We start from the raw sequence: 16,679 nt of genomic DNA, 5'->3' as shown, positions 1-16,679 counted from the left end.
AGTTCGCATCCTTTGTAGGGACATGGATGCAGCTGGAAACCCTCATTCTCAGCAAACTATAGCAAGAACAGAAAACCAAATACCGCATGTTCTCACTCATAGGTGGGAACTGAACAATGAGATCACTTGGACACAGGAAGGGGAACATTACACACCCGGTCCTATTGTGGGGAGCGGGGAGGGGGAAGGCATAGCATTAGGAGATATACCTAATGTAAATGACGAGTTAATGGGTGCAGCACACCAACATGGCACATGTATACATACGTAACAAACCTGCACATGGTGCACATGTACCCTAGAACTTAAAGTATAATTTAAAAAAATTTTTTTAAAAAAAAGAATGTGGACATACTTTTATTCAAACTTTCCTGAAACTAAAATAAAAATCATTATTTTCATCATGTTGCCAGCAAAGATTACTTAAAATATGTCTATTATTACCAAATTTTTTAATAATGAAGATGGACTGTAGTAAGCAAACGCAATTTTGAAAACCATGTGTTAAAGATAACTCCTTTGCTGCTTTAGTGCTTTATGAGAAAATAACATTCATTGCATAGTATTTTTGATTTTATAACCAACTGGCCTATCCGATGACACTAAATGCTATATAGTACAAAATATAAGGAGGAAAATGGTTTCATTATTTTATGCATAAAAGCCTGATTGGGTTTTTATACCTATTGGGTCTAAAAACCAAATATTTAGGCTTTTTTTTAAAGTTACAGCAGTGGTTTATTTTATAATCAACACAACCGTTTGTCTGATTTTATATTTTATATCTTAACAGTTTGAAGGTCAGCCCTTTCAAAAATCAAAGAAAAGGCAATTAAAATGACATTGCTTAAAATATTAGGGGAATGTTTCCAAGGAAAAAATTGTTAAAGTACTTGAAAATCCAAGACTATTTTTCATGTTGTAACTATTTTCAAATGTATTTAACATTTAGGTTCAAAGTCAGGAGCAGTGGCACAGCATGTTGTTCCACCTACTCGAGAGGCTGAAGCTGGAAGATCACTTGAGGCCATGAGTTCAACACCAGCCTGGATGACATAGAAAGATTCCCATCTCTTTTTAAACAGGTTCAGTCAGATTTCAGAAACTGGGTGTAGACACTCTAGGAACTGATTGCATTCACTTGCTTAGTGTTCATTTTTGGCTTGGATCATGAACATAGTCTTTGAGTGAAGGGTTACTTTCTCCAATTTGACCTGTTTTCATCATTGTATACCATTACTGTTTCCTTGAAAATAAACTACGTAATTGACATTTTCATACAACTTAACTATGGAAATGTGTAATATGTAACTATTTCCTGATTGTGACATTAATAATCCGGAATTCCATCTCTACTCAAACATCATCAAATACTAAGGCAGTATTAATTTTGGTAAAATATTTAAACATACATCTTAGTTTGCTATAAAAAGTAAACACTTAGCTAACGTGCTCATTTTCACATATATATATTTTCGGTTCATAGGTACAGATATCCTGCATATTTTTGGCCTCATACAAAGAAAGAAATTTTTTTGAAAATTTATGTGTGTATTTGCATTTATCATCATAAATACATTTAATTCACTGTAAAGACATAGCCAGAAAGATAATCAGCTATCTGATAATTACAAGGTGTTGATTAGAAAATAGGTACTTACTTTAAATAGAATTGTTATTAAAATATCTTGCTTTACCTGCCCTTTAATGCCTTTTGAGAATATCATGATCTGCAGAAACATAGATTTATTGAAATTAATTCTAAAATAGCACAGCATTTGCAGTGGTCTTGGTAATTCTCTAGCTCAGATGTATAACCTCAGATTTTTGTATATATTCACTGAACACTTTTCGGTGTGTATGAGATCAAAGATTCTTAATCATACTCCAAATTGCACACTGCTAGCTAATTAGGTAGTTATAATACCATTTAGTTCATTTCTTAATGGAAAGTTGGAATAAACATAGCAGAAGTATAGTTATGTTTTAAAGGATGATTCTCTGTATATATTTCTCAATTTTGATAAGATGAGCCTGTCTTATCCAAAGACTTAATGGCTTCTTAAAGATATACTTGATTACTCAAATACACAAGGCATTCTTATTGGAAATCTTATTGAAGTAAATATGTATAACTGAAAAACGATTCCCCAAAATTAACACATCACAACATAATAAAACATTTTGCCCTGAGGACAGTCTTTATTACCAGCAAGACAAGCATGAAGAAATACTGGAAAAGGAGAATGCTGTAGTCAAATATCATAATGTATATATTATATATAATACATAATATAAATATGTATGATACACACATACAATATATGTACAGATTCACCTCTATGATCTGTTCTTTGACCAGAAATATTTTGAGATGATCTAGCTATATGCTATCATAAGCTGTCAAGCCATCACTTAATACTAATTTTTTTAAGCAGTTTTAGGTTACAGCAAAAATTGAGAGGAAGGTAGAGATTTCCCACATACCTCCTGCCTTCACACATGCATAGCCTCCCCCATTATCAACATCACACACTAAGTGCTACTTTTGTTTTAATTGATGAATCTGTATTGACATACATAATCGTGCAAAATCTAGAGTTTACATTACGGTTCACTGTTAATATTGTACATTCTTTGGGTCTGGACAAATGTATAACAACATGAATCCACAATTAGGGTACTATGGAAAATTATTTCAGTTCCCTATAAATCATCTGTGCTCCGTCTTTCATCCCTCCTGCTCCCCAACCTCTGGCAACCCACTGATTGTTACTGTCACAATTCTGCCCTTTGCAGAATGTCATATTGTGAGAATCACATGGTATGTAACCTTTTAAGATTGGCTTCTTTTAATAATATACATGTAATGTTCTTTCCATGGCTTGACAGCTTATTTCTCTTCAGTGCTGAGTAATATTCCATTGTAGGACGTACGGCAGTTTATTTATGCATTTACCTACTGAAGGGCAACCTGGTTGCTTCCAGGTTTTGCCAATCGTGAATAAAGCTGCTGTAAATATCCATGTGCCAATTTTCACGTGAATTCATTTGGGTACTGTGACTGCTGGAACATATGGTAAGAGCATATTTAATTTTGTAAGAAACTGCCAAACTGTCTTTCAGAGTACCATTTTGCATTCCCAGCAACCACTATTGATAGTTCCTGTGGCTCCACATCCTTGCATTTGGTGTTTTGAATTTTGACCATTCTAATAGGTATATAGTGGTATTTTATGGTTGTTTTAATTTGCATTTGCCTGATGATCTAAAATGTGCAGCATATTTCATATGCTTATCTTTGGTGAGGTGTCTTTTGAGGTCTTTTTCTGATTTTTTTCATCAGGTTGCATGTTTTCTTATTGCTGAATTTTATGTATTTTTGTATTTTGGGATAACAATCCTTTATCTGTCGTATCTTTTGCAATTATTTTCTACCAGTTTATGGATTCGCCTCTCATTCTCTTGTCATATTCTTTCACAGAGCAGAAGTTTTTAATTTTAATGAAGTCCAACTTACCAGTTATTGCTTTCATATATTTTGCCTTTGGTGGTATATCTAAAAAGCTTTTTCCATAACCAAGTTCAGGTTGAATTTTACCTAAGTTATCCTCTAAGAGTTTATACTTTTGTGTTTTACATTTAGTTCTATGGTCTATTTTGAGCTAATTTTTGTGAAGGGTGTGAAGTCTGTGTCTAGATTTTCTTTGTGAAATTTTGCATGTAAATCCAGTTGTTCCAGCATCATTTCTTGAAAAGACTATTTTGCTCCATTGCATTTCCTTTGTTCCTTTGTCAAAATCAGTTGACTATATTCATATGTAGGTCTATTTCTAGGCTCTGTATTCTGTTCCACTAATCCATTTGTCTATTATTCTTTCATCAGTACCACACTGTCTTGATTACTGTGCTTGATAATGTGTCTTGAAATCTGGTATTATCAGTCTCCAACTTTGTTCTCTTTCAATATTCTCTCCTTTGTAATTCTCCTTCAATATGGCTACCATGTACCTTTTGCCTCTCCATATAAACATTAGAATCATCCTGACAATATAAAATAAGTTGCTGGGAGTTTAACTGGAATTGCACTGAATCGATAAAGCTGTGAAGAACTAACATCTTGACACTATTGGGTCTTCCTATTTATGAACATAGACTATCTCTCCATTTGTGTAGTTCTTCTTTGATTTATCATAGTTTGTTTTCCTCAGATAGACCTTGAAGATATTTTGTTCAATTTGTACCTTTTTTTTTTTTTTTTTGGAGGGGTGGGGGGCAGTGCTAACATAAATGGCATTGTATTTTTTATTTAAAATTACATTTGTTTGCCAGAGCTATATAGGAAGGTCATATGGTTTAGCTGTGTCCCCACCCAAATCTCATCTTGAATTGGAGCTCCAAAAATACCCCTGTGCCATGGGAAGGACCCAGTGGGAGATAACTGAATCAGGAGGGTAGGTTTTTCCCATGCTGTTCTCATGACAGTGAATAAGTCTCGTGAGATCTGATGATTTTATAAAGGGCAATTCCGCTATACAAGCTTTCTTGTGCATGCTGGAAGATCACTTGAGGCCAGGAGTTCAAGACCAGCCTGGGTGACATGGAGAGATTCCCATCTCTTTTTTAAAAATTAGGTTCAGTCAGATTTCAGGAATCAGGAATAGATACTATAGGTTTTGATTGCAATCACTTGCTTAGTGTTCATTTTTGCCTTGGATTATGAACATAGTCTTTGAATGAAGGGCTACTTTTCCCAATTTCACCTGTTTTCATCATTATATACCATTACAGTTTCCTTGAAAATAAACTACATAATTACCATTTTCATATAACTTTACTATGGAAATGTGTAATATGTAACTATTTCCTGATTGTGACCTTAATTAGTAATCCAAAATTCCCTCTCTACTCAGACAACATCAAATACGAGACAATATTAATTTTGTTAAAGTGTTTAAAGATACATCTTAGTTTGCTACAAAATGTAAACACTTAGCTAACATGCTAATTCTCATATGTTTTTGCTCATATGTACAAAAACCATGCATATTTTTGGCTTCAAATAAAAAATGTTTTTACAACTTATGTGTGTGTGCATTTAGCATCATAAATATATTAGATTCCCTATAAAGACATAGCCAGAAAAATAATCAGCTACCTGATAATTATAAGTTACTGACTAGAAAATATGTATTTCCTTTAAATAAAATTGTTATATTAAAATACCTTGCTTTACCTGCCCTTCAATGCCTTCTGAGAATGTGTGACCTGCAGAAACATGGATTTATTGAAACTAATTCTAAAATAGCACTTTGCAGTGGCTTTGGTAATTCTCTAGCTCAGATGTAAACTCAGATTTTTATATACATCCAATGAACATTTTTCAGTGTGTATGAGATTAAAGATACTTAACCATACTCCAAATTGCCCACTGCTAGCTGGAACTACTACACTGCAAAGGAGTAACAGGAAGAGGTTGGAATAGTTTGGAGGGCTCAGAAGAAGACAGGAAAGTGTAGGCAAGTTCAGAACTTCATAGAGACTTGGCAGGCTCAGAAGACACGAACAGGTTGGAAAGTTTGGAACTTCCTAGAGACTTGTTGAATGACTTTACCAAAATGCTGAGAGTTATATGGACAATAAAGTCCAGGCTAAGGTGGTCTCAGATGGAGATGAGAACTTGTTAGGAACTGGAGTAAAGTTCTCTCTTGCTATGCAAAGAGACTGGCAGCATTTTGACCCTGCCCTAAAGATCTGTAGAACTTTGAACTTGAGAGAGATGATTTAGGGTATCTGATGGATGAAATTTCTAAACAGAAAAGCATTCCAGAGGAAGCAGAGCATAAAAGTTTGAAAAATCTGTACCCTGACAAAGCAGTAGAGAAGAAAAACCCATTCTCTGGGGAGAAATTCAAGCAAGCTGTAGAAATTTGCATAGGTAATGAGGAACAGAATGTTAATCACTAAAACAATGGAGAAAATGTCTGCAGGGCATGTCAGAGGCCTTCATAGAAGCCCCTTCCATCACAGTCCCAGGAGAGGAAAAATGATTTCTTGGACCAGGACCAGGGCCCCCCTGCTGTATTCAGCCTTGGGACTCAGCGCCCTGTGCCCCAGGCACTCCAGCTGTGGCTAAGAGAGACCAACATACCGCTTGGGCCATGGCTTCAAAGGGTTCAAGCCCCAACCCTTGGCAGCTTCCGTGTGGTGTGGGTCCTGCAGGTACACAGACCACAACATTTGAGGTTTGGGAACTTCCACCTAGATTTCAGAGGATGTATGAAAATGCCTGGATGTCTAGGGCGAGGTGTGTTACAGGGGTGGAACTCTCATGGAGAACCTCTGCTATGGCAGTGCAGAAGGGAAATGTGGGGTTGGAGTCCCCCGTCAACCCACAGAGTCCCCACTGGGGCACTGCCTAGTGGAGGTGTGAGAAGAGGGCCACCATGCTCCAGACCTCACAATGGTAGTTCCAGTGACAGCTTGCACCGTGCACCTGGAAAAGCCTCAGACACTCAGAGCCAGCCTGTGAAACCAGTCAGAACAGAAGCACTATACCCTGCAAAACCACAGAGGCAGACCTTCCCAAGGCCATGGGAACTCACCTTTTGCATCAGTGTGACCTGGATGTGAGACATGGAGTCAAATGAGGTCATTTTGGAACTTTAAGGTTTAATGACTGCCCTATTGGATTTTGGACTTGCATGGGGCCTGTGGCTCCTTTGTTTTGTCCAATTTCTCCCATTTAGAATAGGTGTATTTACCCAAAGCCTGTACCCCCATTGTATCTAGGAAGGAACTAACTAGCTTTTGATTTTACAGGTTCATAGGAGTAAGGAACTTGCCTTGTCTCAGATGTGGCTATGGACTTGGACTTTTGAGTTAATGCTGGAATGAGTTAAGTCTCTGAGGGACTGTTGGAAGGGCACGACTGTGTTTTTGTGCTTTGAATTGTAAGGACATGATATTTGGGAGCAGCCAGGGGCAGAATGATACGGTTTGGCTGTGTCCCAGCCAAATCTCATCTTAAATTGTAGCTCCCTTGATCCCCATGTGTCATGTCAATTACCTAGTGGAGGTAACTGAATCACAGGGGTGGGTTTTTCTCATGCTATTCTCGTAATAATGAATAAGTCTCATCAGACTTGGTGGTTTTATAAAGGGGCAGTCTCCCTGAATATGCTGCCTTGCCTGCTGCCATGTAAGACATGCCTTTGCTTCTCCTTCACCTTCCACCATGATTGAGAGGCCTCCCCAGCCATGTGGAAATGTGAGTCCATTAAACCTCTTTTTCCTTATAAATTACTCAGTCTCAGATATTTCTTCATAGCAGTATGTAAATGAACTAATACAGAAGGCAACTATGTATATTCCTACAACCTTGCTATGATCAATTAGTTCCAGGGGTTTTGTCAGTTCTTTCAGATACTTTACATAGACAATCATGTCATCTGAGAATGAAGACAATTTCTTCCTTTTCTATATGTATATATTTTATTTCCTTTTCTTGTTGTATCATTTGCTAAGGAAAAGGAAATACAATATATGCATACTGAGAAGGAAGTATGTTTAAAAGTAGTATTTCTTCCAGTTGATGCTTAAACATAATGTTCTCCATTTCTGTTTCAATATTTTGACCCATAGCATTTTTTTTTTTTTTTTTTTTTTTTGCTTAGGATTTCTATCTCTGTTTAAATTGCCCATCTGTTCTTTCATGTTATCTACTTTATTAATCCATTAAGAACCCCTAGCATATTAATCATATTTGTTTAAATTCCCAGTCTGAAAATTCCAATATCCCTGTCATGACTGCTTGCTCTGCCTCTTCAAATTATGGGTTTCTTTTTGCCTTTTGGTATTCCTTGCAATTCTTTCTTGATAACTGGACATGATGTAGACAGTAGCATGTGGCAGTAAAAGGACTGCTGTAAACAGTTCTTTAATAATGTGGTAGTAGGGTGTCAGGGACAGGAAGCATTCTACAGTCCTGTGATTCAGTCTCAGCCTTTTATTAAGCCTACGCCCGTGGACTGTGAACTTCAAAAGTGCTTCTCAGCCCCACCATCTCATAAATAGAAAACGAAGGCTAGAGTAGGCCGAAGGTGGGTATTTTCCTCCTCCTTTGTAGATGGTTAGAGTGGGCTGAGATTCTGTATTTCCCTCCCTCCATGTAAGAGGATATAAGTGGCTGAAATTGGGCATTTCCCCTCCCCTAGGTTCTGATAAAACCCCAAGAGGATAAGCTCTGATTAAAGAGTTTCTCCTGAGTGCAAACCTTTCTGAGAAGATAATGCTCTGGCATATTCTAAGGAGATTTCTTTTCCTATCCCCACGCCAGAACGATGAAGAGACTTTTCTCTGATATTGACTAAGAGAAGTGGGTCGAGTTCCTGGAGGTGAATCTCACAAAAGTGTGAGCTCCATTTTGTGGGTTCCCCTGGAGTTTTTAATTCTCAGACTTGTCCACTTTGTGCCCCCAGCAATTCAACTATATTTCAGGTTTACAACCCCAGTCCTCATTCCTGCCAAGGTTTTCACTGGTGAGACTCTGCTCTGGTAACCTGTGACTCAATGTATTCACTTGTCTGTCTCTTCAATCTCCAAAACAGTGAAGACAACTGTTTTCCATCACCTCTTTTATTGATTTAATAAAAGTTGACTTATCAGTCACTCCACTTTTTGCTGTTGTTAAAACAGAGTTGTGACTTATAAGTGGAACTGGAAACCAGAAGTCTCAGCACTTTTAATTTAATGGATGTTCTAGGAAAAGAAAGTATCCACTTTCTTGTCCTCCCCTTTTCATTAAGGCAGAGCCTATATAAGCAATCAAATTCAGTGTAACAGGGTGATTGTGAATACCTATTTTATTGGACAATAGTCTTTTTCTATTTTTGTCTAATTTGTAATTCATTTCCAAATTATACTGAAATATTTGTAAGTGGTTGAAAATTATGTTCATTTATTTGTTATCTATATTAACAGCATTAATAATCATTAGCATATGTTGATTGCTTATTGTACACTATGCTATTATTTCTCACAATATTTCTGTTGAGTACTTGTTCCCATAACTCTAGTTTTATAATTGTGAAAACTAAGGATTGAGGCAACCACATAAGTGAATTGTCATAGGCTATATTAGTATCAAAGGATGAAACTAGGATGGGGTAAGATCCCTACAACTTTAAATACCATGCAATTAACATTATTTTCTGTCAATCATCTTTACTCCTCACTGCTAGGAGCCACTTGTAGGTTAAAAAAACAGAGAACAGAAAAACATTACAGAAGCTTTCAAACCAATATCCTCAGTTTGTTTATTCTAGTCCCATTAATAAGTACTATATTGCAGAAAGTACGAGCAACATTCAAATATATCCTGCCTAACCTAGGAAGTTCAGTTTAACATTATGTATTCAACCAAAACTTGTAGAAAATATGTTATTTAAAAATCTGAAGGATTTCAAAGTTATTATCACAAAAGAAATAATTTGAGAATGTTTGGGGACAGTGGAGGGGAGACTGATGTTAGCAATGAACTGTTTGGAAAATATTTTAAAGATCTTTATTGCTATAAAATGGGAATACAGAGTGTATACATTGAATTGCTTCTGCATTGTTGAAAATTGTAATTACTTCTTACTTTGCTTAGTAACTGAAATTTTATCCAGTGCTCCATCTTTTTTTTTTTTATTGAATTGAAATAATAACAATAAAGAACCCCCAACTGAGGGCATCATGGTAAGCATGTAAAATACTCATCGCTAATACAAGTTAGAACAGTCTGGCAAAGATCTGCCACAGTGGCTTAAATCAGACTGCTTTTTTTGTTGGGAAAAAGTTTGGCTGTGCTGACATAAAATATGAAATGAAGTAAAATGGATATTCGGCACTGCATTCAGACAAAAAAACTTATATATATTATTAACCATTTTTGAGAAAAATTTTATCTCAAGTTGGGTAAATATTTATACCTGGAGTAATGAAGCGCAACTAGGAGGGATTTTAATATCTTACCAGTTGTTAACACAGCCAGTGTTTATATTGTGCTTATATTTGAAATAAATGTCTCAGTCACTGTTATTTTGCTTTATAATTAACATTATCATGAATACAAAAACTGAGAAAACTATTTATTTTTCAATTTAGTCTTCTCTTTTGTGAAACTTCAAATTTCGGCATTCATCAACTTCTCATTATGTGACAAAGGATCCAGAGACAAAGAGAAGATCCAGATGAGAGGAAATAGCTTAAACCCGCAGACGTTATTCATTTAGAGTAGAAACTGGAAGCATTTTGTAATAACTCTGCTTTAAAATATATTTTACTTTGTTTTCTGCTTCACTAAACTTAGGATACAGTCATGTGCATTAAATGATTGAGGGGAAAAACACAGAAAAACTGGATCATTGAAGAAATTATTCACTCAGACTTCACTCAAGACTGAGCAGAGATAATACACAGGTAATTACAGATTCAACATGTACAGATCCTTATTAAAGTATTTTAAAAAATCTATTTAGACCTTTTCTTGTTAAATTGCCTAAGATGAATTTGAAATGATGGGATCAGTAAAAATTAATTATAATTTAAGTGACCCTGAGCCATAAAATATGAAAATAACTGCCTGGTATTTTTGTTTAGAATCAATCAAGTTTGAAAAATAAAAAGGATGGCAGGTTATTGCTCTGAAAGCAAAAGAATGGGAAAGAGCAAGCCACTGTGGAATGTCCTGGAGTGTGCTGGTCAGCCATTGTTGACTTCGGCTCCACCATGGCCCACACCTGAGTTAGGTGCTTTGTGTTCTGCAAGAGGTGGCCTGGGTCACCTTCTTCCTAAAAAAGTATGTTATTTCTAGCTTCAGCGTCCTGTCTGGTAAAATTGACAACTCTTAATTAATTACTCTTAAATAAAAGTACTTAATTAATTACTCTTAAATAAAAGTAACACATAAACACGTTTTTAATAAAGTCCAACATTTCAGAGGCAGTTTAAATGACAAATTCTCTTAACAATTTTCCAATTCCTGATTCTACTCTTGCCACGCCAGGGAAACAATGCTAAGAATATTTTTATATATTTCTGCAATTTCCATACAATGAACCTACATACATTACCTGCTTAATGTATGTAATCCTATGTAATACGTAAGGATTACAACATACTTGGAAACTGCTTGTTAGATGGATGAATTAAAGAAATAGTAAATGAAGGCCCAACCTGCTGCAAGAAATTGTTTCACCTCTAAGATATGACCAGAGATGTTGTTATTGCTACTTCAGAATAACTGAGGTTAGGGGACTTTGGAGGACAACCAAACAAAGCTGATAACAGAACTCCACCACTGGCAGCCTCCTTTAACCAATGAAGAGAAGGAATTTGTAGATTAGAATTGGAGCAGTCATACAGCTTCCCTCCAGGCTAGAATTTGAGCCTTCTCAGTTTACCCACCTATTGCTAAACATATTCTGTTTTCTCCAAATGGTGATTGATGTTATTCCTGGGCTCTTAAGTATTCAATCAGCTTTCCAACAACTCCATTAGTTCTCCATCTGACTAATTAGGAAAAGTTGGCTTGGGGCATGAATATGCAGTTTTTTTTTAAAAAAGCTTTGTTTGTATAATTTAACAGTCATAATGTGTTTTCCTTCATAGAAGGAAAAGTGAAAAACATCAAAGCCTCTTCTAATTCAAGAACAATCATGGAGAGCACAATTTGTTTTTCTAGTTGAAGTAAAGCACCCTCCTTGGGAGATCTTCGCTCTTCACATCCTCATTTGATTACAGCTTGGTAAGCCAGAAGACTGTGGCTGTCCTACGATGTTTTCTTGGCCAGTGTTAATAGACTCCTATCACTATGGTTTTCTTGCCATGGAAAAACTCCATGTTTTTACTTAAATAAACTCCTCAAATTAAAGTGAATGAATAAACACAGAGGGAAGAACGGCAATTCCCCTCTAACTTTTATGCTATTTGAATTTTGTCTTATGGTGGCATCAGAAACAAAGAAGAAGATACTGAGATAACCAAAGTAGTCCCTTGATAGGTGTTTAGAGGGGACATAGTTTGGATGTTTGTCCCCTCCAAATCTCATGTTGAAATGGGGTTCTTAATGTTGGAAGTGGGGCCTGGTGGCAGGTGACTGGATCATGACAGCAGATCCCTTATGAGGGCTTAGCACCATTGCCTTGGTGATAAGTGAGTTCTCGCTCCATTAGATCATGTGAGATCTGGTCATTTGTAAGTCTGGAACCTCCATCCTCCCTCTCTCTCTTGTTCCTGCTCTTGCCACATGATGTACCTGCCCTAGCTTCATCTTCCACCATGAGTAAAAGCTGCTTGAAGCCTCCCCGGAAGCTGAACAGGTGGGGATGTCATGCTTCCTGTACAGCCTGCAGAACCATGAGCCAATTAAGCCTGCCTTCTTTATCAATTACCCAGCCTCAGCTATTTCTTTATAGAGATGCAAAACTGAACAGGAGGAATGTTATAAGAAGGATGATTATAACTGCTTGACTCCTCTAGAATACTGCACTCACTTAACTTCTGAGTCCCTTCACTCTCAGAAATTTAAGGTCATAAGCCCTGACATGGTTTGTGGCATAAGCCAGTAGTGGGTGAACCTAGAAGAGAGTGAATCAGGAGTTGCTTGGCAGCTGAGCAAATAAATTCAAGGAGGAGGAAATGAAAAGCAACATCTGGTGGGGGAAAAGCACCATGTCATTGTTTCAGAAGTCCTAAGTAGAGAGTCAGTTATGGATTAAAAACAATAACAATGAAAACAACTAGCCCCAAACCATATATATATAGAAAACACCACAAGGACCAGAAAATTTGCAATAGGTACAGGGGCAGAACCTAAAGTAACACCCTGAAGTGTGGAACTTCAAGTGACAAGCCTTTTTGATTAACATTATTCTTTCCACGAGTGTGGAGTGATGCGAATAAATTGCAAAACACGTGGACACCTTGGGCTAAGTCTGCTCCTGCTCCCAGTTAGTTTCAGGAGCATTGTCTCTGGGCTAAGTCTGCCCCTGCTCGCGGTTAGTTTAAGGAGCACCATCTCTGGTCCTTTGTTCCTTGTGTCATTTCAACAATGAACTCCGGTTCTCTTAAAATAAGCCACTCTAACCTTATAGCCTAGTTCCATTAATTGATTCACTCTTATTCCTCTATGTCTAAGACCTTGATTGATACTTTTCCTAATATTCCTGTTTACTTGGGACTAAAATTCAGATCTTTCTTACTCGTTCTCTTAGGACTAGGCAAAAACTCTAATTACCCCAGATCCTGTATCTAGTTCTGTTTGTTTGCATTTATCTCCCTTTTAGGAATTCCCTATCTGGTTGTATGTCTGCATTTTGCGGTCCTCCAGATGTTTCTGTTGTCACATTCCATTTGCCTACCCAAGAAAATCACTACATAAGATTTTCACTTACTCCTTCCACAAATATAGATTGAAGATCTATTGTGATGTGCCAAGCATATGCACATATCTAGAAGTACAGAGTGAAAAAGTCCTATTTCCTATTCTCAAGAAAGTTCTCATTTTAATAAGAATCACTTGTTAACAACTCTATGAATCACAGCGCCACAAGATGTGTACACAAAGCTCCTTTTGCCCTGAAGCAGCACAGTAACATTTCCAAAAAGTACATTTCAAAGAGTGTCAGGCCTGGTTAGGAAAAGTTTCAAAGAAGCCTGTGCTGGGCTTTCGATTTGAGCAAAAACTTTGCTTAGTGAAGACAAGATGGAAGCATCTCTCAGACATATAAGAAGCTGCACTGTTAGTGGCCTGGAAGAATGAGAAGGCTGTGTTTGGGAAGTGAGCGAGAAAGGGGAGAAAACGATGCAAGAAATATGGTTTGGAGACAAAATAAGGGCTCTTTTAGTGTCATACTGAAAAGTTTTGATTTTGTTGTAAAAGAAATTGGGAGCCATCTGTAGCTTTTCAAATCAGAAATAGTACAATTATGCCAGTGATTCACAGTGATAACACGAATGATCGTGCTAAAGACCACTGTGTATGTTAGGACCCTCACCAGCCCTCATTACTGGTTCTTCTATTATGTTAGCTATTGCAGAAATGAAACAGATTATTCTGCCTGCTCCAGCAGATGCACCGTTTTCCCTGAACTTGTCCTTCTGACCTACAGCCAAGGCAGCCATTATTTTGATAGGTTGAGTACTGATTATCAGGTAAATCATACCTTTCAAAATATCTAAGAGAACATGCTAATTTCCTGAACTAGACAAGTATAATTTCCTCCAACGTGTAAGATAGTAACACAAGCATGTGTAATACACAGCAAGAAAACAAAAAAGAGTTGAAAGTATTTTACAGTGGAAAGTGTTTTCAAAAGATAATTTGGGCTTCTCTGAGAGTATAGCAGCAAGTTTGAATTAAGCAAGGACATTGCAAATTAAACCTGGGCGTTTGGTTCTTTGCTATCAGTTGGGAGCAGAAGATAATGATTTGAAGAAGGTGAAGGCAAAGGCAAAAACTGCAGTAAAACAGGGCTTGGTTCCTGAAGTGAAATATCATTAACAGGATTTTGTAAAGAGACCATTTTTCCCTGCTAGAAATCACCAAACTAGGATAAACATTAATTCTCAGGATGTCGTGAACAAAGAGAACACTGAAACAGATTAGCTCAGGCAGACAGGATGAAAATGTGAAGGTAGTATTCAAAGGGAGGCTACACTGGTCACTGCAGCCAAGGTCATCAGCTGAGCAAGAGAAAAATGTTTATGGCTAGTGAGGGGCATTCCTCTCTGACCACAGAGCCTGATGCAGATGGTTGTATGACCTGGTGTCCTTGGGGAAGTAAATAGAAAAAGATAGCAAATAGAAAAAAATAATCACAGGGAAGATTTAAAGAATTACCCAAATAACTTTAGACAAATATGTTTCCTTTACTTGACTTAACCAAGTATTAAACTGGGCTCTTACGTTACGATCCCTGTTCATTTGTTCTCTGAAGAACTAGACCAGTTATTATAGAAGCAAGTGGAAAAGGAGATGTTATCCTACTGAAGTGCCTGTAGAGTTTGCCAACTTGCAGAAAACATTATTTTCCAAACCACTGATGTTGTATTTTTTCATGGAAGTATAAATGTTCTATCTCTATTGTAAACATAATACAAAGAGTAACAGATTTATGAGTTTTTCAAACAATCAATAAACTACCAACAGTAAACCAATACATATACATACAAGTACTGGTTGAAGTTTCTATAAAAATATTAGTAAATTGAGAAAAATTTCAATAAATTTTTAAAATTCCCAGGCTATATACATGTAGGTTCTATATTAAAAGCTTTAGTGGGAGAGGAGAAAGAAATATAAAAACCCATACTTTCTCTTATTGTACAAGTCTGAAATTTTTATCATAGTTGTAGGATATAGTTACCGGTAAGTAGAATTACACCTGAATGAGAATATCAGAAATCTGACTTTTTTTTTTCCTTTTCTTTTCATAAATAGTTTAATGCTTCACTCATGGTGACGACATCTACATAACACAGTAAATAATATTTTTCACCTAAATGATATCAATGATTTTGAAAAAATCTTAAAATCGCATCTGTGATTCAAGGATTCCTGATCAAACTGACTCTGGTAAGTCTTATTTTTATTAAAGTACAATTGACATACAATAGGCTACACACACTTAAATGTACCATTGGATAAGTTTAGCATATATACACACTTCTGAAACCATAACGACTACCAAGATAATGAACCTATCCATCGAGCCCAAAAGTACAGTGAGGCCCCTTTGTAACCTTGCCCACTCTGTGCTATGCCTCATTCATAGGAAACCACTGATTTTCTTTCTGTCACTCCTTATTGGTTTGTAATTCTTAGTCTTACATAAATGAAATCATAAAGATTTTTGGCCAACTTCTTTCACTCAGCATAATTAGCTTGAGATTCATCCGTTTTACGTTGTGTACCAACAGCTCATTCTTTTTTATTACTGAGTATTCCATTGTGTGGCTCTACCACAGTTCGTTCGGCCAGTCATCTGTTTTCCTAGTGAAAGGACATACCCTGTGCTTCCTCCCATTACCATGTCTTCTTTCTCATCTTGATATGCTCCACCTCAGTGAACAGAATCATCCTCAGAAATCACAACCACAGAGCTAATCTAAATTAATTGGTCTCTGGTACTGTACATTCATTTAGAATATAATAACAGGAATAACACAGCAACTGTGGGAGTATGCTAGATATTTGTTTATGTTTTGCCTCCATTTAGCAAGTTCAGTTTGACTGGTGTCAAGGTTATTACAATCTCCACGATCTTCTTCATTTACTTTATCCATCTGAATCAATATGTACTTTTAAAGGCATTGACTGTTCCTTCACTGTCCTCTGATCCATAGTAACTTTCCATATCCACTTAATTATATTAAAACCATTAGACTGATGTGTATATGGAGACTCTTATTAATCTGAGAACATGTATAAACATGCTTAGCTTTTATGGATATGTGTATATATACCTCTGTGTGTGTGTGTGTGTGTGTGTGTGTGTGTGTGTGTGTGTATCAGAAGTTATTAAAGGTATGTTCTGTCCTTCAGATTGACTTCCATTTGGAGTCTTCCTTTGTCTCTTCCAAATAACATATTTTACATATTTTGCAAAACCACTTTTTTCTTATGCAAGTTA

The 16,679-nt window shown here is 36.6% G+C and overlaps 1 protein-coding gene and 1 long non-coding RNA gene across 3 annotated transcripts in view; both read right to left on the bottom strand.

Moving 5' to 3' along the window:
* LOC126940792 (uncharacterized) overlaps positions 1–13,546 on the bottom strand; it is a 288,273-nt gene extending 274,727 nt beyond the window's left edge. Inside the window, exon 1 of the long non-coding RNA XR_007720919.1 lies at positions 210–13,546. This is a non-coding gene — a long non-coding RNA (uncharacterized LOC126940792). The remainder of the gene's footprint in view (positions 1–209) is intronic.
* GPC5 (glypican 5) overlaps positions 1–16,679 on the bottom strand; it is a 1,466,403-nt gene that overhangs the window by 515,253 nt on the left and 934,471 nt on the right. The window lies entirely within an intron of this gene.

The sequence above is a fragment of the Macaca thibetana genome, chromosome 17, assembly GCF_024542745.1.
Source record: "Macaca thibetana thibetana isolate TM-01 chromosome 17, ASM2454274v1, whole genome shotgun sequence".
NCBI lineage: Eukaryota > Metazoa > Chordata > Mammalia > Primates > Cercopithecidae > Macaca > Macaca thibetana.
This window is presented reverse-complemented; position numbering and strand designations above follow the sequence as displayed.